Source organism: Stenella coeruleoalba (assembly GCF_951394435.1).
Source record: "Stenella coeruleoalba genome assembly, contig: scaffold_93, whole genome shotgun sequence".
In the NCBI taxonomy this organism is placed as follows: Eukaryota; Metazoa; Chordata; class Mammalia; order Artiodactyla; family Delphinidae; genus Stenella; species Stenella coeruleoalba.
In genome coordinates, this window is record NW_027646231.1 from 1,198,972 (window position 1) to 1,223,999 (window position 25,028).

At 43.6% G+C, this 25,028-nt stretch overlaps 1 long non-coding RNA gene across 1 annotated transcript in view; it reads left to right on the forward strand.

The window, feature by feature from the left end:
- LOC307181248 overlaps positions 1-22,090 on the forward strand; it is a 283,355-nt gene extending 261,265 nt beyond the window's left edge. The window contains exon 3 of the long non-coding RNA XR_013826222.1: positions 22,006-22,090. This is a non-coding gene — a long non-coding RNA (uncharacterized lncRNA). The remainder of the gene's footprint in view (positions 1-22,005) is intronic.
- The last annotated feature ends 2,938 nt before the right edge of the window (positions 22,091-25,028 follow it).

The following is a 25,028-nucleotide window of genomic DNA, read 5'->3' on the forward strand; positions in this document are numbered from 1 at the left end:
CTTTTTTATCCATTTTTCACTTTCTGCGATGTTGAACTTGTACTGTAAACGAGGTTCTTGTAAACAGAGCTGTTCCAAACTTTGGGGTGGCTGTGTCTTTTTGATTTTAAATTCCCTAAGCTATAGGACCATAAGTGGAAGTGCCCTAGGCTCTGTTGCTTTGGTTTTTAGATGTTTCAGGAAACACCATACACTTCTCCGGAGTGTTTGTTGGCAATTTACATCCCAACCTTCAGCATAACAAGGTTCCCAGTTCTCCATGGCCTGTCCTGCCTTTCTGGATTTTACCCTTTTTTCAGATGGCCCTTTTGACCGGGGAGAAGTGAGACTTCATTGTAGTGCAGATTTCCTTTGCAAGCTTGCTTGGTTGGCCAAAAAGGGCGTATGCGTTTCTTCCTGAATATATTCAGGAAAAAACGCATACGCCCTTTTTGGCCAAGTGCATCATTGTGGACGTTCGGCCTCTTTTCCTATGCTTTCAATGCAATTCCAGTCTACCTCCTGAAATCGGTTTCCTGCAATTCTGCCCCGCTTTCAAGTCCTCTTGGCAGCCTTACTTCAGTCTATTTTTGGACGATAGCTGTCATTTATAACTCTGCAGGTTTGTGATTTACAGTGCCCCTGAGCTCGTTTCTTCAACTCGCTTTCTTGTGACCTGGCCGCAACACCGCAGGATGGCTTCAGGCCCTAATCTGGTTCCGGCACGGCACGCTGAGCCTTTGGTTATTTCCTCTTCCTGGTGGGAAATGAGAGTTAAATTTGCCCGTCCAGACACCTCCAGCTAGTCTCTCATTGGTTCTCGCTATTCCTGTTCATCTTCCGCAGAAATTGCAAACTGGGCCAAACAGGAGGTTAAAGGCGCTGACTCTCCAAGTGGGGAGAGTGTTAGTAAAGCGTCTGGAATGTTGCACCCGAGTACCAGGGGAGGAAAACTGAGACATATTTGAACACGTCTCCCGTTCACATGGTTGATCATACTTGGGTTCCACATGCATGTTTTAGCTGAAGGAAGAATACCTTAAACCTGGGTATTTGAAACCCGTGGAATGGGTACCATGCAATATGACTTCAAAGGGTCTTCATTTGCTCACCGAACCTCTCCAATCCTATCACTGCTGCGTTTATGCCCCTGTACACATGCCTGATTCTCTTTCGGAGACATAGCAATCCATAGGTTTTAAGATACTTACTAGTCAGGTACATTCTTAGGCGTTTAATATGCGGTGTTGAGTCCATTTCGTTGAGCAAGGAGTAGCTCTTGTCTATTCCATATTTGGCTTAAGGAACTTTATCTGTGCTCATTTCAATCTCTGGTTTTATGCAGCACCCCAACTCACCTTTCCCCTTAAGCAAGCATAAGTTGGTTTTCTAAATTTGAGACCCTCTTCTGTTCTGTAATTCAGTTCCTGTGTAGCCAAGTTTATATTCCGTGTATTACTGATATCTTATGATGTTTCTTTTTCTGTGTGACTTATTTCAGTTAGAATCATCATACCTGAATCCACTCATTGTGCTGCTAAGGGCCTGATGACACAGATTTCATTGCTGAGTGATATTGCTTTGTAAGTAAATACCACAACTTCTTTATCCATTTTTCAATTTCTGCGATGTTGAACTTGTACTGTAAACGAGGTTCTTGTAAACAGAGCCGTTCGAAACTTTGGGGTGGCTGTGTCTTTTTTATTTTAAATTCCCTAAGCTATAGGACCATAAGTGGAAGTGCCCTAGGCTCTGTTGCTTTGTTTTTTAGATGTTTCAGGAAACACCATACACTTCTCCCGAGTGTTTGTTGGCAATTTACATCCCGCCCTTCAGCATAACAAGGCTCCCAGTTCTCCATGGCCTGTCCTGCCTTTCTGGATTTTACACTATTTTCAGATGGCCCTTTTGACCGGGGAGAAGTGAGACTTCATTGTAGTGCAGATTTCCTTTGCAAGCTTGCTTGGTTGGCCAAAAAGGGCGTATGCGTTTCTTCCTGAATATATTCAGGAAAAAACGCATACGCCCTTTTTGGCCAAGTGCATCATTGTGGACGTTCGGCCTCTTTTCCTATGCTTTCAATGCAATTCCAGTCTACCTCCTGAAATCGGTTTCCTGCAATTCTGCCCCGCTTTCAAGTCCTCTTGGCAGCCTTACTTCAGTCTATTTTTGGACGATAGCTGTCATTTATAACTCTGCAGGTTTGTGATTTACAGTGCCCCTGAGCTCGTTTCTTCAACTCGCTTTCTTGTGACCTGGCCGCAACACCGCAGGATGGCTTCAGGCACTAATCTGGTTCCGGCACGGCACGCTGAGCCTTTGGTTATTTCCTCTTCCTGGTGGGAAATGAGAGTTAAATTTGCCCGTCCAGACACCTCCAGCTAGTCTCTCATTGGTTCTCGCTATTCCTGTTCATCTTCCGCAGAAATTGCAAACTGGGCCAAACAGGAGGTTAAAGGCGCTGACTCTCCAAGTGGGGAGAGTGTTAGTAAAGCGTCTGGAATGTTGCACCCGAGTACCAGGGGAGGAAAACTGAGACATATTTGAACACGTCTCCCGTTCACATGGTTGATCATACTCTGGGTTCCACATGCATGTTTTAGCTGAAGGAAGAATACCTTAAACCTGGGTATTTGAAACCCGTGGAATGGGTACCATGCAATATGACTTCAAAGGGTCTTCATTTGCTCACCGAACCTCTCCAATCCTATCACTGCTGCGTTTATGCCCCTGTACACATGCCTGATTCTCTTTCGGAGACATAGCAATCCATAGGTTTTAAGATACTTACTAGTCAGGTACATTCTTAGGCGTTTAATATGCGGTGTTGAGTCCATTTCGTTGAGCAAGGAGTAGCTCTTGTCTATTCCATATTTGGCTTAAGGAACTTTATCTGTGCTCATTTCAATCTCTGGTTTTATGCAGCACCCCAACTCACCTTTCCCCTTAAGCAAGCATAAGTTGGTTTTCTAAATTTGAGACCCTCTTCTGTTCTGTAATTTAGTTCCTGTGTAGCCAAGTTTATATTCCGTGTATTACTGATATCTTATGATGTTTCTTTTTCTGTGTGACTTATTTCAGTTAGAATCATCATACCTGAATCCACTCATTGTGCTGCTAAGGGCCTGATGACACAGATTTCATTGCTGAGTGATATTGCTTTGTAAGTAAATACCACAACTTCTTTATCCATTTTTCAATTTCTGCGATGTTGAACTTGTACTGTAAACGAGGTTCTTGTAAACAGAGCCGTTCGAAACTTTGGGGTGGCTGTGTCTTTTTTATTTTAAATTCCCTAAGCTATAGGACCATAAGTGGAAGTGCCCTAGGCTCTGTTGCTTTGTTTTTTAGATGTTTCAGGAAACACCATACACTTCTCCCGAGTGTTTGTTGGCAATTTACATCCCGCCCTTCAGCATAACAAGGCTCCCAGTTCTCCATGGCCTGTCCTGCCTTTCTGGATTTTACACTATTTTCAGATGGCCCTTTTGACCGGGGGGAAGTGAGACTTCATTGTAGTGCAGATTTCCTTTGCAAGCTTGCTTGGTTGGCCAAAAAGGGCGTATGCGTTTTTTCCTGAATATATTCAGGAAAAAACGCATACGCCCTTTTTGGCCAAGTGCATCATTGTGGACGTTCTGCCTCTTTTCCTATGCTTTCAATGCAATTCCAGTCTACCTCCTGAAATCGGTTTCCTGCAATTCTGCCCCGCTTTCAAGTCCTCTTGGCAGCCTTACTTCAGTCTATTTTTGGACGATAGCTGTCATTTATAACTCTGCAGGTTTGTGAATTACAGTGCCCCTGAGCTCCTTTCTTCAACTCGCTTTCTTGTGACCTGGCCGCAACACCGCAGGATATCTTCAGGCCCTAATCTGGTTCTGGCACGGCACGCTGAGCCTTTGGTTAATTCCTCTTCCTGGTGGGAAATGAGAGTTAAATTTGCCCATCCAGACACCTCCAGCTAGTCTCTCATTGGTTCTCGCTATTCCTGTTCATCTTCCACAGAAATTGCAAACTGGGCCAAACAGGAGGTTAAAGGGACTGACTCTCCAAGTGGGGAGAGTGTTAGTAAAGCGTGGGGAATGTTGCACCCGAGTACCAGGGTACGAAAACTGAGACATATTTGAACACGTCTCCCGTTCACATGGTTGATCATACTTGGGTTCCACATGCATGTTTTAGCTGAAGGAAGAATACCTAAAACCTGGGTAGTTGAAACCCGTGGAATGGGTACCATGCAATATGACTTCAAAGGGTCTTCATTTGCTCACCGAACCTCTCCAATCCTATCACTGCTGCGTTTATGCCCCTGTACAAATGCTTGATTCTGTTTCGGAGACATAGCAATCCATAGGTTTTAAGATACTTAGTAGTCAGGTACATTCTTAGGCGTTTAATATGCGGTGTTGAGTTCATTTCGTTGAGCAAGGAGTAGCTCTTGTCTATTCCATATTTGGCTTAAGGAACTTTATCTGTGCTCATTTCAATCTCTGGTTTTATGCAGCACCCCAACTCACCTTTCCCCTTAAGCAAGCATAAGTTGGTTTTCTAAATTTGAGACCCTGTTCTGTTCTGTAATTCAGTTCCTGTGTAGCCAAGTTTACATTCCGTGTATTACTGATATCTTATGATGTTTCTTTTTCTGTGTGACTTATTTCAGTTAGAATCATCATACCTGAATCCACTCATTGTGCTGCTAAGGGCCTGATGACACAGATTTCATTGCTGAGTGATATTGCTTTGTAAGTAAATACCACAACTTCTTTATCCATTTTTCAATTTCTGCGATGTTGAACTTGTACTGTAAACGAGGTTCTTGTAAACAGAGCCGTTCCAAACTTTGGGGTGGCTGTGTCTTTTTGATTTTAAATTCCCTAAGCTATAGGACCATAAGTGGAAGTGCCCTAGGCTCTGTTGCTTTGTTTTTTAGATGTTTCAGGAAACACCATACACTTCTCCCCAGTGGTTGTTGGCAATTTACATCCTGCCCATCAGCATAACAAGGCTCCCAGTTCTCCATGGCCTGTCCTGCCTTTCTGGATTTTACACTTTTTTCAGATGGCCCTTTTGACCGGGGGGAAGTGAGACTTCATTGTAGTGCAGATTTCCTTTGCAAGCTTGCTTGGTTGGCCAAAAAGGGCGTATGCGTTTTTTCCTGAATATATTCAGGAAAAAACGCATACGCCCTTTTTGGCCAAGTGCATCATTGTGGACGTTCTGCCTCTTTTCCTATGCTTTCAATGCAATTCCAGTCTACCTCCTGAAATCGGTTTCCTGCAATTCTGCCCCGCTTTCAAGTCCTCTTGGCAGCCTTACTTCAGTCTATTTTTGGATGATAGCTGTCATTTATAACTCTGCAGGTTTGTGAATTACAGTGCCCCTGAGCTCCTTTCTTCAACTCGCTTTCTTTTGAGCTGGCCGCAACACCGCAGGATGGCTTCAGGCCCTAATCTGGTTCCGGTACGGCACGCTGAGCCTTTGGTTATTTCCTCTTCCTGGTGGGAAATGAGAGTTAAATTGTCCCGTCCAGACACCTCCAGCTAGCCTCTCATTGGTTCTCACTATTCCTGTTCATCTTCCGCAGAAATTGCAAACTGGGCCAAACAGGAGTTTAAAGGGACTGACTCTCCAAGTCGGGAGAGTGTTAGTAAAGCGTCTGGAATGTTGCACCCGAGTACCAGGGGAGGAAAACTGAGACATATTTGAACACGTCTCCCGATCACATGGTTGATCATACTCTGGGTTCCACATGCATGTTTTAGCTGAAGGAAGAATAACTAAAATCTGCGTAGTTGAAACCCGTGGAATGGGTACCATGCAATATGACTTCAAAGGGTCTTCATTTGCTCACTGAACCTCTCCAATCCTATCACTGCTGCGTTTATGCCCCTGTACACATGCTTGATTCTCTTTCGGAGACATAGCAATCTATAGGTTTTAAGATACTTACTAGTCAGGTACATTCTTAGGCATTTAATATGCGGTGTTGAGTCCATTTCGTTGAGCAAGGAATAGCTCTTGTATATTCCATATTTGGCTTAAGGAACTTTGTGCTCATTTCAATCTCTGGTTTATGCAACACCCCAACTCACCTTTCTCCTTAAGCAAGCATAAGTTGGTTTTCTAAATTTGAGACCCTGTTCTGTTCTGTAATTCAGTTCCTGTGTAGCCAAGTTTACATTCCGTGTATTACTGATATCTTATGATGTTTCTTTTTCTGTGTGACTTATTTCAGTTAGAATCATCATACCTGAATCCACTCATTGTGCTGCTAAGGGCCTGATGACACAGATTTCATTGCTGAGTGATATTGCTTTGTAAGTAAATACCACAAATTTTTTATCCATTTTTCACTTTCTGCGATGTTGAACTTGTACTGTAAACGAGGTTCTTGTAAACAGAGCCGTTCAAAACTTTGGGGTGGCTGTGTCTTTTTTATTTTAAATTCCCTAAGCTATAGGACCATAAGTGGAAGTGCCCTAGGCTCTGTTGCTTTGTTTTTTAGATGTTTCAGGAAACACCATACACTTCTCCCGAGTGTTTGTTGGCAATTTACATCCCGCCCTTCAGCATAACAAGGCTCCCAGTTCTCCATGGCCTGTCCTGCCTTTCTGGATTTTACACTATTTTCAGATGGCCCTTTTGACCGGGGAGAAGTGAGACTTCATTGTAGTGCAGATTTCCTTTGCAAGCTTGCTTGGTTGGCCAAAAAGGGCGTATGCGTTTTTTCCTGAATATATTCAGGAAAAAACGCATACGCCCTTTTTGGCCAAGTGCATCATTGTGGACGTTCTGCTTCTTTTCCTATGCTTTCAATGCAATTCCAGTCTACCTCCTGAAATCGGTTTCCTGCAATTCTGCCCCGCTTTCAAGTCCTCTTGGCAGCCTTACTTCAGTCTATTTTTGGACGATAGCTGTCATTTATAACTCTGCAGGTTTGTGAATTACAGTGCCCCTGAGCTCCTTTCTTCAACTCGCTTTCTTGTGACCTGGCCGCAACACCGCAGGATATCTTCAGGCCCTAATCTGGTTCTGGCACGGCACGCTGAGCCTTTGGTTAATTCCTCTTCCTGGTGGGAAATGAGAGTTAAATTTGCCCATCCAGACACCTCCAGCTAGTCTCTCATTGGTTCTCGCTATTCCTGTTCATCTTCCACAGAAATTGCAAACTGGGCCAAACAGGAGGTTAAAGGGACTGACTCTCCAAGTGGGGAGAGTGTTAGTAAAGTGTCGGGAATGTTGCACCCGAGTACCAGGGTACGAAAACTGAGACATATTTGAACACGTCTCCCGTTCACATGGTTGATCATACTTGGGTTCCACATGCATGTTTTAGCTGAAGGAAGAATACCTAAAACCTGGGTAGTTGAAACCCGTGGAATGGGTACCATGCAATATGACTTCAAAGGGTCTTCATTTGCTCACCGAACCTCTCCAATCCTATCACTGCTGCGTTTATGCCCCTGTACAAATGCTTGATTCTGTTTCGGAGACATAGCAATCCATAGGTTTTAAGATACTTAGTAGTCAGGTACATTCTTAGGCGTTTAATATGCGGTGTTGAGTTCATTTCGTTGAGCAAGGAGTAGCTCTTGTCTATTCCATATTTGGCTTAAGGAACTTTATCTGTGCTCATTTCAATCTCTGGTTTTATGCAGCACCCCAACTCACCTTTCCCCTTAAGCAAGCATAAGTTGGTTTTCTAAATTTGAGACCCTGTTCTGTTCTGTAATTCAGTTCCTGTGTAGCCAAGTTTACATTCCGTGTATTACTGATATCTTATGATGTTTCTTTTTCTGTGTGACTTATTTCAGTTAGAATCATCATACCTGAATCCACTCATTGTGCTGCTAAGGGCCTGATGACACAGATTTCATTGCTGAGTGATATTGCTTTGTAAGTAAATACCACAACTTCTTTATCCATTTTTCAATTTCTGCGATGTTGAACTTGTACTGTAAACGAGGTTCTTGTAAACAGAGCCGTTCCAAACTTTGGGGTGGCTGTGTCTTTTTGATTTTAAATTCCCTAAGCTATAGGACCATAAGTGGAAGTGCCCTAGGCTCTGTTGCTTTGTTTTTTAGATGTTTCAGGAAACACCATACACTTCTCCCGAGTGGTTGTTGGCAATTTACATCCCGCCCATCAGCATAACAAGGCTTCCAGTTCTCCATGGCCTGTCCTGCCTTTCTGGATTTTACACTTTTTTCAGATGGCCCTTTTGACCGGGGGGAAGTGAGACTTCATTGTAGTGCAGATTTCCTTTGCAAGCTTGCTTGGTTGGCCAAAAAGGGCGTATGCGTTTTTTCCTGAATATATTCAGGAAAAAACGCATACGCCCTTTTTGGCCAAGTGCATCATTGTGGACGTTCTGCCTCTTTTCCTATGCTTTCAATGCAATTCCAGTCTACCTCCTGAAATCGGTTTCCTGCAATTCTGCCCCGCTTTCAAGTCCTCTTGGCAGCCTTACTTCAGTCTATTTTGGACGATAGCTGTCATTTATAACTCTGCAGGTTTGTGAATTACAGTGCCCCTGAGCTGCTTTCTTCAACTCGCTTTCTTGTGACCTGGCCGCAACACCGCAAGATGTCTTCAGGCCCTAATCTTGTTCTGGCACGGCACGCTGAGCCTTTGGTTAATTCCTCTTCCTGGTGGGAAATGAGAGTTAAATTTGCCCATCCAGACACCTCCAGCTAGTCTTTCATTGGTTCTCGCTATTCCTGTTCATCTTCCACAGAAATTGCAAACTGGGCCAAACAGGAAGTTAAAGGGACTGACTCTCCAAGTGGGGAGAGTGTTAGTAAAGCGTCTGGAATGTTGCACCCGAGTACCAGGGTACGAAAACTGAGACATATTTGAACACGTCTCCCGATCACATGGTTGATCATACTCTAGGTTCCACATGCATGTTTTAGATGAAGGAAGAATACCTTAAACCTGGGTAGTTGAAACCCGTGGAATGGGTACCATGCAATATGACTTCAAAGGGTCTTCATTTGCTCACCGAACCTCTCCAATCCTATCACTGCTGCGTTTATGCCCCTGTACACATGCTTGATTCTCTTTCGGAGACATAGCAATCCATAGGTTTAAAGATACTTACTAGTCAGGTGCATTCTTAGGCGTTTAATATGGGGTTTTGTGTCCATTTCGTTGAGCAAGGAGTAGCTCTTGTCTATTCCATATTTGGCTTAAGGAATTTTATCTGTGCTCATTTCAATCTCTGGTTTTATGCAGCACCCCAACTCACCTTTCCCCTTAAGCAAGCATAAGTTGGTTTTCTAAATTTGAGACCCTGTTCTGTTTTGGAATGCAGTTCCTGTGTAGCCAAGTTTACATTCCGTGTATTAGTGATATCTTATGATGTTTCTTTTTCTGTGTGACTTATTTCAGTTAGAATCATCGTACCTGAATCCACTCATTATGCTGCTACGGGCCTGATGACATAGATTTCATTGCTGAGTGATACTGCATTGTACGTAAGTACCACAAGTTCTTTATCCATTTTTCACTTTCTGTGATATTGAACTTGTACGGTAAACGAGGTTCTTGTAAACGGAGACGTCCCAAACTTTGGGGTGGCTGTGTCTTTTTGATTTTAATTTCCCTAAGCTATAGGACCATAAGCGGAAGTGCCCTAGGCTCTGTTGCTTTTTTTTTTAGATGTTTCAGGAAACACCATACACTTCTCCTGAGTGTCTGTTGGCAATTTACATCCCGCCCATCAGCATAACAAGGCTCCCAGTTCTCCATGGCCTGTCCTGCCTTTCTGGATTTTACACTTTTTTCAGATGGCCCTTTTGACCGGGGAGAAGTGAGACTTCATTGTAGTGCAGATTTCCTTTGCAAGCTTGCTTGGTTGGCCAAAAAGGGCGTATGCGTTTTTTCCTGAATATATTCAGGAAAAAACGCATACGCCCTTTTTGGCCAAGTGCATCATTGTGGACGTTCTGCCTCTTTTCCTATGCTTTCAATGCAATTCCAGTCTACCTCCTGAAATCGGTTTCCTGCAATTCTGCCCCGCTTTCAAGTCCTCTTGGCAGCCTTACTTCAGTCTATTTTTGGACGATAGCTGTCATTTATAACTCTGCAGGTTTGTGAATTACAGTGCCCCTGAGCTCCTTTCTTCAACTCGCTTTCTTGTGACCTGGCCGCAACACCGCAGGATGGCTTCAGGCCCTAATCTGGTTCTGACACGGCACGCTGAGCCTTTGGTTAATTCCTCTTCCTGGTGGGAAATGAGAGTTAAATTTGCCCGTCCAGACACCTCCAGCTAGTCTCTCATTGGTTCTCGCTATTCCTGTTCATCTTCCGCAGAAATTGCAAACTGGGCCAAACAGGAGGTTAAAGGCGCTGACTCTCCAAGTGGGGAGAGTGTTAGTAAAGCGTCTGGAATGTTGCACCCGAGTACCAGGGGAGGAAAACTGAGACATATTTGAACACGTCTCCCGTTCACATGGTTGATCATACTTGGGTTCCACATGCATGTTTTAGCTGAAGGAAGAATACCTTAAACCTGGGTATTTGAAACCCGTGGAATGGGTACCATGCAATATGACTTCAAAGGGTCTTCATTTGCTCACCGAACCTCTCCAATCCTATCACTGCTGCGTTTATGCCCCGGTACACATGCTTGATTCTCTTTCGGAGACATAGCAATCCATAGGTTTTAAGATACTTACTAGTCAGGTACATTCTTAGGCGTTTAATATGCGGTGTTGAGTCCATTTCGTTGAGCAAGGAGTAGCTCTTGTCTATTCCATATTTGGCTTAAGGAACTTTATCTGTGCTCATTTCAATCTCTGGTTTTATGCAGCACCCCAACTCACCTTTCCCCTTAAGCAAGCATAAGTTGGTTTTCTAAATTTGAGACCCTGTTCTGTTCTGTAATTCAGTTCCTGTGTAGCCAAGTTTACATTCCGTGTATTACTGATATCTTATGATGTTTCTTTTTCTGTGTGACTTATTTCAGTTAGAATCATCATACCTGAATCCACTCATTGTGCTGCTAAGGGCCTGATGACACAGATTTCATTGCTGAGTGATATTGCTTTGTAAGTAAATACCACAACTTTTTTATCCATTTTTCACTTTCTGCGATGTTGAACTTGTACTGTAAACGAGGTTCTTGTAAACAGAGCTGTTCCAAACTTTGGGGTGGCTGTGTCTTTTTGATTTTAAATTCCCTAAGCTATAGGACCATAAGTGGAAGTGCCCTAGGCTCTGTTGCTTTGGTTTTTAGATGTTTCAGGAAACACCATACACTTCTCCGGAGTGTTTGTTGGCAATTTACATCCCAACCTTCAGCATAACAACGTTCCCAGTTCTCCATGGCCTGTCCTGCCTTTCTGGATTTTACCCTTTTTTCAGATGGCCCTTTTGACCGGGGAGAAGTGAGACTTCATTGTAGTGCAGATTTCCTTTGCAAGCTTGCTTGGTTGGCCAAAAAGGGCGTATGCGTTTTTTCCTGAATATATTCAGGAAAAAACGCATACGCCCTTTTTGGCCAAGTGCATCATTGTGGACGTTCGGCCTCTTTTCCTATGCTTTCAATGCAATTCCAGTCTACCTCCTGAAATCGGTTTCCTGCAATTCTGCCCCGCTTTCAAGTCCTCTTGGCAGCCTTACTTCAGTCTATTTTTGGACGATAGCTGTCATTTATAACTCTGCAGGTTTGTGATTTACAGTGCCCCTGAGCTCGTTTCTTCAACTCGCTTTCTTGTGACCTGGCCGCAACACCGCAGGATGGCTTCAGGCCCTAATCTGGTTCCGGCACGGCACGCTGAGCCTTTGGTTATTTCCTCTTCCTGGTGGGAAATGAGAGTTAAATTTGCCCGTCCAGACACCTCCAGCTAGTCTCTCATTGGTTCTCGCTATTCCTGTTCATCTTCCGCAGAAATTGCAAACTGGGCCAAACAGGAGGTTAAAGGCGCTGACTCTCCAAGTGGGGAGAGTGTTAGTAAAGCGTCTGGAATGTTGCACCCGAGTACCAGGGGAGGAAAACTGAGACATATTTAAACACGTCTCCCGTTCACATGGTTGATCATACTCTGGGTTCCACATGCATGTTTTAGCTGAAGGAAGAATACCTTAAACCTGGGTATTTGAAACCCGTGGAATGGGTACCATGCAATATGACTTCAAAGGGTCTTCATTTGCTCACCGAACCTCTCCAATCCTATCACTGCTGCGTTTATGCCCCTGTACACATGCTTGATTCTCTTTCGGAGACATAGCAATCCATAGGTTTTAAGATACTTACTAGTCAGGTACATTCTTAGGCGTTTAATATGCGGTGTTGAGTCCATTTTGTTGAGCAAGGAGTAGCTCTTGTCTATTCCATATTTGGCTTAAGGAACTTTATCTGTGCTCATTTCAATCTCTGGTTTTATGCAGCACCCCAACTCACCTTTCCCCTTAAGCAAGCATAAGTTGGTTTTCTAAATTTGAGACCCTCTTCTGTTCTGTAATTCAGTTCCTGTGTAGCCAAGTTTATATTCAGTGTATTACTGATATCTTATGATGTTTCTTTTTCTGTGTGACTTATTTCAGTTAGAATCATCATACTTGAATCCACTCATTGTGCTGCTAAGGGCCTGATGACACAGATTTCATTGCTGAGTGATATTGCTTTGTAAGTAATTACCAAAACTTTTTTATCCATTTTTCACTTTCTGCGATGTTGAACTTGTACTGTAAACGAGGTTCTTGTAAACAGAGCCGTTCGAAACTTTGGGGTGGCTGTGTCTTTTTGATTTTAAATTCCCTGAGCTATAGGACCATAAGTGGAAGTGCCCTAGGTTCTGTTGCTTTGTTTTTTAGATGTTTCAGGAAACACCATACACTTCTCCGGAGTGGTTGTTGGCAATTTACATCCCGCCCATCAGCATAACAAGGGTCCCAGTTCTCCATGGCCTGTCCTGCCTTTCTGGATTTTACACTTTTTTCAGATGGCCCTTTTGACCGGGGGGAAGTGACACTTCATTGTAGTGCAGATTTCCTTTGCAAGCTTGCTTGGTTGGCCAAAAAGGGCGTATGCGTTTTTTCCTGAATATATTCAGGAAAAAACGCATACGCCCTTTTTGGCCAAGTGCATCATTGTGGACGTTCGGCCTCTTTTCCTATGCTTTCAATGCAATTCCAGTCTACCTCCTGAAATCGGTTTCCTGCAATTCTGCCCCGCTTTCAAGTCCTCTTGGCAGCCTTACTTCAGTATATTTTTGGACGATAGCTGTCATTTATAACTCTGCAGGTTTGTGAATTACAGTGCCCCTGAGCTCCTTTCTTCAACTCGCTTTCTTGTGAGCTGGCCGCAACACCGCAGGATGGCTTCAGGCCCTAATCTGGTTCCGGCACGGCACACTGAGCCTTTGGTTATTTCCTCTTCCTGGTGGGAAATGAGAGTTAAATTTGCCCGTCCAGACACCTCCAGCTAGTCTCTCATTGGTTCTCGCTATTCCTGTTCATCTTCCGCAGAAATTGCAAACTGTGCCAAACAGGAGGTTAAAGGCGCTGACTCTCCAAGTGGGGAGAGTGTTAGTAAAGCGTCTGGAATGTTGCACCCGAGTACCAGGGGAGGAAAACTGAGACATATTTGAACACGTCTCCCGATCACATGGTTGATCATACTCTGGGTTCCACATGCATGTTTTAGCTGAAGGAAGAATACCTAAAACCTGGGTAGTTGAAACCCGTGGAATGGGTACCATGCAATATGACTTCAAAGGGTCTTCATTTGCTCACCGAACCTCTCCAATCGTATCACTGCTGCGTTTATGCCCCTGTACACATGCTTGATTCTCTTTTGGAGACATAGCAATCCATAGGTTTTAAGATACTTACTAGTCAGGTACATTCTTAGGCATTTAATATGCGGTGTTGAGTCCATTTCGTTGAGCAAGGAGTAGCTCTTGTCTATTCCATATTTGGCTTAAGGAACTTTATCTGTGCTCATTTCAATCTCTGGTTTTATGCAGCACCCCAACTCACCTTTACCCTTAAGCAAGCATAAGTTGTTTTTCTAAATTTGAGACCCTGTTCTGTTCTGTAATTCAGTTCCTGTGTAGCCAAGTTTCCATTCCGTGTATTACTGATATCTTATGATGTTTCTTTTTCTGTGTGACTTATTTCAGTTAGAATCATCATACCTGAATCCACTCATTGTGCTGCTAAGGGCCTGATGACACAGATTTCATTGCTGAGTGATATTGCTTTGTAAGTAAATACCACAACTTCTTTATCCATTTTTCACTTTCTGCGATGTTGAACTTGTACTGTAAACGAGGTTCTTGTAAACAGATCCGTTCCAAACTTTGGGGTGGCTGTGTCTTTTTGATTTTAAATTCCCTAAGCTATAGGACCATAAGTGGAAGTGCCCTAGGCTCTGTTGCTTTGTTTTTTAGATGTTTCAGGAAACACCATACACTTCTCCCGAGTGGTTGTTGGCAATTTACATCCCGCCCATCAGCATAACAAGGCTCCCAGTTCTCCATGGCCTGTCCTGCCTTTCTGGATTTTACACTTTTTTCAGATGGCCCTTTTGACCGGGGGGAAGTGAGACTTCATTGTAGTGCAGATTTCCTTTGCAAGCTTGCTTGGTTGGCCAAAAAGGGCGTATGCGTTTTTTCCTGAATATATTCAGGAAAAAACGCATACGCCCTTTTTGGCCAAGTGCATCATTGTGGACGTTCTGCCTCTTTTCCTATGCTTTCAATGCAATTCCAGTCTACCTCCTGAAATCGGTTTCCTGCAATTCTGCCCCACTTTCAAGTCCTCTTGGCAGCCTTACTTCAGTCTATTTTTGGAAGATAGCAGTCATTTATAACTCTGCAGGTTTGTGAATTACAGTGCCCCTGAGCTCCTTTCTTCAACTCGCTTTCTTGTGAGCTGGCCGCAACACCGCAGGATGGCTTCAGGCCCTAATCTGGTTCCGGCACGGCACGCTTAGCCTTTGGTTAATTCCTCTTCCTGGTGGGAAATGAGAGTTAAATTTGCCCGTCCAGACACCTCCAGCTAGTCTCTCATTGGTTCTCGCTATTCCTGTTCATCTTCCGCAGAAATTGCAAACTGGGCCAAACAGGAGGTTAAAGGGACTGACTCTCCAAGTGGGGAGAGTGTTAGTAAAGCGTCTGGAATGTTGCACCCGAGTACCAGGGGAGGAAAACTGAGACATATTTGAACACGTCTCCCGTTCACATGGTTGATCATACTCTGGGTTCCACATGCATGTTTTAGCTGAAGGAAGAATACCTAAAACCTGGGTAGTTGAAACCCGTGGAATGGGTACCATGCAATATGACTTCAAAGGGTCTTCATTTGCTCACCAAACCTCTCCAATCGTATCACTGCTGCGTTTATGCCCCTGTACACATGCTTGATTCTCTTTTGGAGACATAGCAATCCATAGGTTTTAAGATACTTACAAGTCAGGTACATTCTTAGGCATTTAATATGCGGTGTTGAGTCCATTTCGTTGAGCAAGGAGTAGCTCTTGTCTATTCCATATTTGGCTTAAGGAACTTTATCTGTGCTCATTTCAATCTCTGGTTTTATGCAGCACCCCAACTCACCTTTACCCTTAAGCAAGCATAAGTTGTTTTTCTAAATTTGAGACCCTGTTCTGTTCTGTAATTCAGTTCCTGTGTAGCCAAGTTTCCATTCCGTGTATTACTGATATCTTATGATGTTTCTTTTTCTGTGTGACTTATTTCAGTTAGAATCATCATACCTGAATCCACTCATTGTGCTGCTAAGGGCCTGATGACACAGATTTCATTGCTGAGTGATATTGCTTTGTAAGTAAATACCACAACTTCTTTATCCATTTTTCACTTTCTGCGATGTTGAACTTGTACTGTAAACGAGGTTCTTGTAAACAGAGCCGTTCCAAACTTTGGGGTGGCTGTGTCTTTTTGATTTTAAATTCCCTAAGCTATAGGACCATAAGTGGAAGTGCCCTAGGCTCTGTTGCTTTGTTTTTTAGATGTTTCAGGAAACACCATACACTTCTCACGAGTGGTTGTTGGCAATTTACATCCCGCCCATCAGCATAACAAGGCTCCCAGTTCTCCATGGCCTGTCCTGCCTTTCTGGATTTTACACTTTTTTCAGATGGCCCTTTTGACCGGGGGGAAGTGAGACTTCATTGTAGTGCAGATTTCCTTTGCAAGCTTGCTTGGTTGGCCAAAAAGGGCGTATGCGTTTTTTCCTGAATATATTCAGGAAAAAACGCATACGCCCTTTTTGGCCAAGTGCATCATTGTGGACGTTCTGCCTCTTTTCCTATGCTTTCAATGCAATTCCAGTCTACCTCCTGAAATCGGTTTCCTGCAATTCTGCCCCGCTTTCAAGTCCTCTTGGCAGCCTTACTTCAGTCTATTTTTGGATGATAGCTGTCATTTATAACTCTGCAGGTTTGTGAATTACAGTGCCCCTGAGCTCCTTTCTTCAACTCGCTTTCTTGTGAGCTGGCCGCAACACCGCAGGATGGCTTCAGGCCCTAATCTGGTTCCGGCACGGCACGCTTAGCCTTTGGTTAATTCCTCTTCCTGGTGGGAAATGAGAGTTAAATTTGCCCGTCCAGACACCTCCAGCTAGTCTCTCATTGGTTCTCGCTATTCCTGTTCATCTTCCGCAGAAATTGCAAACTGGGCCAAACAGGAGGTTAAAGGGACTGACTCTCCAAGTGGGGAGAGTGTTAGTAAAGCGTCTGGAATGTTGCACCCGAGTACCAGGGGAGGAAAACTGAGACATATTTGAACACGTCTCCCGTTCACATGGTTGATCATACTCTGGGTTCCACATGCATGTTTTAGCTGAAGGAAGAATACCTAAAACCTGGGTAGTTGAAACCCGTGGAATGGGTACCATGCAATATGACTTCAAAGGGTCTTCATTTGCTCACCAAACCTCTCCAATCGTATCACTGCTGCGTTTATGCCCCTGTACACATGCTTGATTCTCTTTTGGAGACATAGCAATCCATAGGTTTTAAGATACTTACAAGTCAGGTACATTCTTAGGCATTTAATATGCGGTGTTGAGTCCATTTCGTTGAGCAAGGAGTAGCTCTTGTCTATTCCATATTTGGCTTAAGGAACTTTATCTGTGCTCATTTCAATCTCTGGTTTTATGCAGCACCCCAACTCACCTTTACCCTTAAGCAAGCATAAGTTGTTTTTCTAAATTTGAGACCCTGTTCTGTTCTGTAATTCAGTTCCTGTGTAGCCAAGTTTCCATTCCGTGTATTACTGATATCTTATGATGTTTCTTTTTCTGTGTGACTTATTTCAGTTAGAATCATCATACCTGAATCCACTCATTGTGCTGCTAAGGGCCTGATGACACAGATTTCATTGCTGAGTGATATTGCTTTGTAAGTAAATACCACAACTTCTTTATCCATTTTTCACTTTCTGCGATGTTGAACTTGTACTGTAAACGAGGTTCTTGTAAACAGAGCCGTTCCAAACTTTGGGGTGGCTGTGTCTTTTTGATTTTAAATTCCCTAAGCTATAGGACCATAAGTGGAAGTGCCCTAGGCTCTGTTGCTTTGTTTTTTAGATGTTTCAGGAAACACCATACACTTCTCACGAGTGGTTGTTGGCAATTTACATCCCGCCCATCAGCATAACAAGGCTCCCAGTTCTCCATGGCCTGTCCTGCCTTTCTGGATTTTACACTTTTTTCAGATGGCCCTTTTGACCGGGGGGAAGTGAGACTTCATTGTAGTGCAGATTTCCTTTGCAAGCTTGCTTGGTTGGCCAAAAAGGGCGTATGCGTTTTTTCCTGAATATATTCAGGAAAAAACGCATACGCCCTTTTTGGCCAAGTGCATCATTGTGGACGTTCTGCCTCTTTTCCTATGCTTTCAATGCAATTCCAGTCTACCTCCTGAAATCGGTTTCCTGCAATTCTGCCCCGCTTTCAAGTCCTCTTGGCAGCCTTACTTCAGTCTATTTTTGGATGATAGCTGTCATTTATAACTCTGCAGGTTTGTGAATTACAGTGCCCCTGAGCTCCTTTCTTCAACTCGCTTTCTTTTGAGCTGGCCGCAACACCGCAGGATGGCTTCAGGCCCTAATCTGGTTCCGGTACGGCACGCTGAGCCTTTGGTTATTTCCTCTTCCTGGTGGGAAATGAGAGTTAAATTGTCCCGTCCAGACACCTCCAGCTAGCCTCTCATTGGTTCTCACTATTCCTGTTCATCTTCCGCAGAAATTGCAAACTGGGCCAAACAGGAGTTTAAAGGGACTGACTCTCCAAGTCGGGAGAGTGTTAGTAAAGCGTCTGGAATGTTGCACCCGAGTACCAGGGGAGGAAAACTGAGACATATTTGAACACGTCTCCCGATCACATGGTTGATCATACTCTGGGTTCCACATGCATGTTTTAGCTGAAGGAAGAATAACTAAAATCTGCGTAGTTGAAACCCGTGGAATGGGTACCATGCAATATGACTTCAAAGGGTCTTCATTTGCTCACTGAACCTCTCCAATCCTATCACTGCTGCGTTTATGCCCCTGAACACATGCTTGATTCTCTTTCGGAGACATAGCAATCTATAGGTTTTAAGATACTTACTAGTCAGGTACATTCTTAGGCATTTAATATACGGTGTTGAGTCCATTTCGTTGAGCAAGGAATAGCTCTTGTATATTCCATATTTGGCTTAAGGAACTTTGTGCTCATTTCAATCTCTGGTTTATGCAACACCCCAACTCACCTTTACCCTTAAGCAAGCATAAGTTGGTTTTCTAAATTTGAGACCCTGTTCTGTTCTGTAATTCAGTTCCTGTGTAGCCAAGTTTACATTCCGTGTATTACTGATATCTTATGATGTTTCTTTTTCTGTGTGACTTATTTCAGTTAGAATCATCATACCTGAATCCACTCATTGTGCTGCTAAGGGCCTGATGACACAGATTTCATTGCTGAGTGATATTGCTTTGTAAGTAAATACCACAAATTTTTTATCCATTTTTCACTTTCTGCGATGTTGAACTTGTACTGTAAACGAGGTTCTTGTAAACAGAGCCGTTCGAAACTTTGGGGTGGCTGTGTCTTTTTTATTTTAAATTCCCTAAGCTATAGGACCATAAGTGGAAGTGCCCTAGGCTCTGTTGCTTTGTTTTTTAGATGTTTCAGGAAACACCATACACTTCTCCCGAGTGTTTGTTGGCAATTTACATCCCGCCCTTCAGCATAACAAGGCTCCCAGTTCTCCATGGCCTGTCCTGCCTTTCTGGATTTTACACTATTTTCAGATGGCCCTTTTGACCGGGGGGAAGTGAGACTTCATTGTAGTGCAGATTTCCTTTGCAAGCTTGCTTGGTTGGCCAAAAAGGGCGTATGCGTTTTTTCCTGAATATATTCAGGAAAAAACGCATACGCCCTTTTTGGCCAAGTGCATCATTGTGGACGTTCTGCTTCTTTTCCTATGCTTTCAATGCAATTCCAGTCTACCTCCTGAAATCGGTTTCCTGCAATTCTGCCCAGCTTTCAAGTCCTCTTGGCAGCCTTACTTCAGTCTATTTTTGGACGATAGCTGTCATTTATAACTCTGCAGGTTTGTGAATTACAGTGCCCCTGAGCTCCTTTCTTCAACTCGCTTTCTTGTGACCTGGCCGCAACACCGCAGGATATCTTCAGGCCCTAATCTGGTTCTGGCACGGCACGCTGAGCCTTTGGTTAATTCCTCTTCCTGGTGGGAAATGAGAGTTAAATTTGCCCATCCAGACACCTCCAGCTAGTCTCTCATTGGTTCTCGCTATTCCTGTTCATCTTCCGCAGAAATTGCAAACTGGGCCAAACAGGAGGTTAAAGGGACTGACTCTCCAAGTGGGGAGAGTGTTAGTAAAGCGTCTGGAATGTTGCACCCGAGTACCAGGGGAGGAAAACTGAGACATATTTGAACACGTCTCCCGTTCACATGGTTGATCATACTCTGGGTTCCACATGCATGTTTTAGCTGAAGGAAGAATACCTAAAACCTGGGTAGTTGAAACCCGTGGAATGGGTACCATGCAATATGACTTCAAAGGGTCTTCATTTGCTCACCAAACCTCTCCAATCGTATCACTGCTGCGTTTATGCCCCTGTACACATGCTTGATTCTCTTTTGGAGACATAGCAATCCATAGGTTTTAAGATACTTACAAGTCAGGTACATTCTTAGGCATTTAATATGCGGTGTTGAGTCCATTTCGTTGAGCAAGGAGTAGCTCTTGTCTATTCCATATTTGGCTTAAGGAACTTTATCTGTGCTCATTTCAATCTCTGGTTTTATGCAGCACCCCAACTCACCTTTACCCTTAAGCAAGCATAAGTTGTTTTTCTAAATTTGAGACCCTGTTCTGTTCTGTAATTCAGTTCCTGTGTAGCCAAGTTTCCATTCCGTGTATTACTGATATCTTATGATGTTTCTTTTTCTGTGTGACTTATTTCAGTTAGAATCATCATACCTGAATCCACTCATTGTGCTGCTAAGGGCCTGATGACACAGATTTCATTGCTGAGTGATATTGCTTTGTAAGTAAATACCACAACTTCTTTATCCATTTTTCACTTTCTGCGATGTTGAACTTGTACTGTAAACGAGGTTCTTGTAAACAGAGCCGTTCGAAACTTTGGGGTGGCTGTGTCTTTTTGATTTTAAATTCCCTAAGCTATAGGACCATAAGTGGAAGTGCCCTAGGCTCTGTTGCTTTGTTTTTTAGATGTTTCAGGAAACACCATACACTTCTCCCGAGTGTTTGTTGGCAATTTACATCCCGCCCATCAGCATAACAAGGCTCCCAGTTCTCCATGGCCTGTCCTGCCTTTCTGGATTTTACACTATTTTCAGATGGCCCTTTGGACCGGGGGGAAGTGAGACTTCATTGTAGTGCAGATTTCCTTTGCAAGCTTGCTTGGTTGGCCAAAAAGGGCGTATGCGTTTTTTCCTGAATATATTCAGGAAAAAACGCATACGCCCTTTTTGGCCAAGTGCATCATTGTGGACGTTCTGCTTCTTTTCCTATGCTTTCAATGCAATTCCAGTCTACCTCCTGAAATCGGTTTCCTGCAATTCTGCCCAGCTTTCAAGTCCTCTTGGCAGCCTTACTTCAGTCTATTTTTGGACGATAGCTGTCATTTATAACTCTGCAGGTTTGTGAATTACAGTGCCCCTGAGCTCCTTTCTTCAACTCGCTTTCTTGTGACCTGGCCGCAACACCGCAGGATATCTTCAGGCCCTAATCTGGTTCTGGCACGGCACGCTGAGCCTTTGGTTAATTCCTCTTCCTGGTGGGAAATGAGAGTTAAATTTGCCCATCCAGACACCTCCAGCTAGTCTCTCATTGGTTCTCGCTATTCCTGTTCATCTTCCACAGAAATTGCAAACTGGGCCAAACAGGAGGTTAAAGGGACTGACTCTCCAAGTGGGGAGAGTGTTAGTAAAGTGTCGGGAATGTTGCACCCGAGTACCAGGGTACGAAAACTGAGACATATTTGAACACGTCTCCCGTTCACATGGTTGATCATACTTGGGTTCCACATGCATGTTTTAGCTGAAGGAAGAATACCTAAAACCTGGGTAGTTGAAACCCGTGGAATGGGTACCATGCAATATGACTTCAAAGGGTCTTCATTTGCTCACCGAACCTCTCCAATCCTATCACTGCTGCGTTTATGCCCCTGTACAAATGCTTGATTCTGTTTCGGAGACATAGCAATCCATAGGTTTTAAGATACTTAGTAGTCAGGTACATTCTTAGGCGTTTAATATGCGGTGTTGAGTTCATTTCGTTGAGCAAGGAGTAGCTCTTGTCTATTCCATATTTGGCTTAAGGAACTTTATCTGTGCTCATTTCAATCTCTGGTTTTATGCAGCACCCCAACTCACCTTTCCCCTTAAGCAAGCATAAGTTGGTTTTCTAAATTTGAGACCCTGTTCTGTTCTGTAATTCAGTTCCTGTGTAGCCAAGTTTACATTCCGTGTATTACTGATATCTTATTATGTTTCTTTTTCTGTGTGACTTATTTCAGTTAGAATCATCATACCTGAATCCACTGATTGTGCTGCTAAGGGCCTGATGACACAGATTTCATTGCTGAGTGATATTGCTTTGTAAGTAAATACCACAACTTCTTTATCCATTTTTCAATTTCTGCGATGTTGAACTTGTACTGTAAACGAGGTTCTTGTAAACAGAGCCGTTCCAAACTTTGGGGTGGCTGTGTCTTTTTGATTTTAAATTCCCTAAGCTATAGGACCATAAGTGGAAGTGCCCTAGGCTCTGTTGCTTTGTTTTTTAGATGTTTCAGGAAACACCATACACTTCTCCCGAGTGGTTGTTGGCAATTTACATCCCGCCCATCAGCATAACAAGGCTTCCAGTTCTCCATGGCCTGTCCTGCCTTTCTGGATTTTACACTTTTTTCAGATGGCCCTTTTGACCGGGGAGAAGTGAGACTTCATTGTAGTGCAGATTTCCTTTGCAAGCTTGCTTGGTTGGCCAAAAAGGGCGTATGCGTTTTTTCCTGAATATATTCAGGAAAAAACGCATACGCCCTTTTTGGCCAAGTGCATCATTGTGGACGTTCTGCCTCTTTTCCTATGCTTTCAATGCAATTCCAGTCTACCTCCTGAAATCGGTTTCCTGCAATTCTGCCCCGCTTTCAAGTCCTCTTGGCAGCCTTACTTCAGTCTATTTTTGGACGATAGCTGTCATTTATAACTCTGCAGGTTTGTGAATTACAGTGCCCCTGAGCTCCTTTCTTCAACTCGCTTTCTTGTGACCTGGCCGCAACACCGCAGGATATCTTCAGGCCCTAATCTTGTTCTGGCACGGCACGCTGAGCCTTTGGTTAATTCCTCTTCCTGGTGGGAAATGAGAGTTAAATTTGCCCATCCAGACACCTCCAGCTAGTCTTTCATTGGTTCTCGCTATTCCTGTTCATCTTCCACAGAAATTGCAAACTGGGCCAAACAGGAAGTAAAAGGGACTGACTCTCCAAGTGGGGAGAGTGTTAGTAAAGCGTCTGGAATGTTGCACCCGAGTACCAGGGTACGAAAACTGAGACATATTTGAACACGTCTCCCGATCACATGGTTGATCATACTCTAGGTTCCACATGCATGTTTTAGATGAAGGAAGAATACCTTAAACCTGGATAGTTGAAACCCGTGTAATGGGTACCATGCAATATGACTTCAAAGGGTCTTCATTTGCTCACCGAACCTCTCCAATCCTATCACTGCTGCGTTTATGCCCCTGTACACATGCTTGATTCTCTTTCGGAGACATAGCAATCCATAGGTTTAAAGATACTTACTAGTCAGGTGCATTCTTAGGCGTTTAATATGGGGTTTTGTGTCCATTTCGTTGAGCAAGGAGTAGCTCTTGTCTATTCCATATTTGGCTTAAGGAATTTTATCTGTGCTCATTTCAATCTCTGGTTTTATGCAGCACCCCAACTCACCTTTCACCTTAAGCAAGCATAAGTTGGTTTTCTAAATTTGAGACCCTGTTCTGTTTTGGAATGCAGTTCCTGTGTAGCCAAGTTTACATTCCGTGTATTAGTGATATCTTATGATGTTTCTTTTTCTGTGTGACTTATTTCAGTTAGAATCATCGTACCTGAATCCACTCATTATGCTGCTACGGGCCTGATGACATAGATTTCATTGCTGAGTGATACTGCATTGTACGTAAGTACCACAAGTTCTTTATCCATTTTTCACTTTCTGTGATATTGAACTTGTACGGTAAACGAGGTTCTTGTAAACGGAGACGTCCCAAACTTTGGGGTGGCTGTGTCTTTTTGATTTTAATTTCCCTAAGCTATAGGACCATAAGCGGAAGTGCCCTAGGCTCTGTTGCTTTTTTTTTTAGATGTTTCAGGAAACACCATACACTTCTCCTGAGTGTCTGTTGGCAATTTACATCCCGCCCATCAGCATAACAAGGCTCCCAGTTCTCCATGGCCTGTCCTGCCTTTCTGGATTTTACACTTTTTTCAGATGGCCCTTTTGACCGGGGAGAAGTGAGACTTCATTGTAGTGCAGATTTCCTTTGCAAGCTTGCTTGGTTGGCCAAAAAGGGCGTATGCGTTTTTTCCTGAATATATTCAGGAAAAAACGCATACGCCCTTTTTGGCCAAGTGCATCATTGTGGACGTTCTGCCTCTTTTCCTATGCTTTCAATGCAATTCCAGTCTACCTCCTGAAATCGGTTTCCTGCAATTCTGCCCCGCTTTCAAGTCCTCTTGGCAGCCTTACTTCAGTCTATTTTTGGACGATAGCTGTCATTTATAACTCTGCAGGTTTCTGAATTACAGTGCCCCTGAGCTCCTTTCTTCAACTCGCTTTCTTGTGACCTGGCCGCAACACCGCAGGATGGCTTCAGGCCCTAATCTGGTTCTGACACGGCACGCTGAGCCTTTGGTTAATTCCTCTTCCTGGTGGGAAATGAGAGTTAAATTTGCCCGTCCAGACACCTCCAGCTAGTCTCTCATTGGTTCTCGCTATTCCTGTTCATCTTCCGCAGAAATTGCAAACTGGGCCAAACAGGAGGTTAAAGGCGCTGACTCTCCAAGTGGGGAGAGTGTTAGTAAAGCGTCTGGAATGTTGCACCCGAGTACCAGGGGAGGAAAACTGAGACATATTTGAACACGTCTCCCGTTCACATGGTTGATCATACTTGGGATCCACATGCATGTTTTAGCTGAAGGAAGAATACCTTAAACCTGGGTATTTGAAACCCGTGGAATGGGTACCATGCAATATGATTTCAAAGGGTCTTCATTTGCTCACCGAACCTCTCCAATCCTATCACTGCTGCGTTTATGCCCCTGTACAAATGCTTGATTCTGTTTCGGAGACATAGCAATCCATAGGTTTTAAGATACTTAGTAGTCAGGTACATTCTTAGGCGTTTAATATGCGGTGTTGAGTTCATTTCGTTGAGCAAGGAGTAGCTCTTGTCTATTCCATATTTGGCTTAAGGAACTTTATCTGTGCTCATTTCAATCTCTGGTTTTATGCAGCACCCCAACTCACCTTTCCC